This window comes from Vicugna pacos, chromosome 5, assembly GCF_048564905.1.
Source record: "Vicugna pacos chromosome 5, VicPac4, whole genome shotgun sequence".
NCBI classification, from domain to species: domain Eukaryota; kingdom Metazoa; phylum Chordata; class Mammalia; order Artiodactyla; family Camelidae; genus Vicugna; species Vicugna pacos.
Genome location: NC_132991.1, coordinates 13,547,394 through 13,548,335, shown reverse-complemented (window position 1 = coordinate 13,548,335; position 942 = coordinate 13,547,394).

Here is a 942-nt window from a genome sequence, read left to right as displayed (position 1 = left end):
AAACTAAAAAACTAGCATGGGTACTATTCACTGAATTCAACAATTTACTCAGATTTCACTAATTTTTCCATTAATGCTCCTTTTATTGTTTCAGAATCCAGTACAATTTTAAATTCTTTTTAGGTTAGAAAGGATTCACATTATTCAAAATTTGTGCAAACTAATAACATTTAAAAATCATGCTGCTTCAAATTTGCAACATTTAAATTGGTATGAAATATAACTGTGCAGTTTATCGAAAGACTTTCCATAGGGTTTAACACCAGGATGGCTGAAGAATTAATCTACTGAAGGCCTAAGCCAGTGTTGTTCAAGTTGGAATGGGGAAGGAAATGGAGGAGTGTATTCCATACTGGCTTTCAGTGGAAGATTTCATTGAAGAAAATCACTTATAAGAAAATCCAGGGGGGAAATATTAGAATCATTTAAGAAATACTAAAAACAAAAGAGCCAGAATAATTTCAGAAATACTAAAATCAAAAAAGCCAAGAACTAGATATGATCATGTTATAAGAAACACTCAGAAAATTGCCTCAGGAATCATTTTTTTATATAAATAATTTAAGCTTTTTACTGCAAAGATCATACAAGCAAACTGTGTAGCTAAGTACATTGCAAAATAGTTCCCATTTGTGTTACTATCAGTAAAATATAAAGAGCCCTTACATGTCAACAGAAAAATGGGCAGAGAGTGTAGTCAATTTATGGCCAATTAACATAGGAAAAAATATTCAAACTTCTTTTTAAAGAATGCAAATTAAACCGCAACATATTTTTTTTAAGCCCATCAACTTGGTAATGATAATGCATAGTTCAGGCTAATGTGCAAAGAACAAGGCACTCTCATACACTGCTAACAGGAGTAAAACTTAAAGTTTGGGGAAGGAGGATATAGCTCGAGTGGCAGGGTGCATACTTAGCATGCCTGAGGTCCTGGGTTCA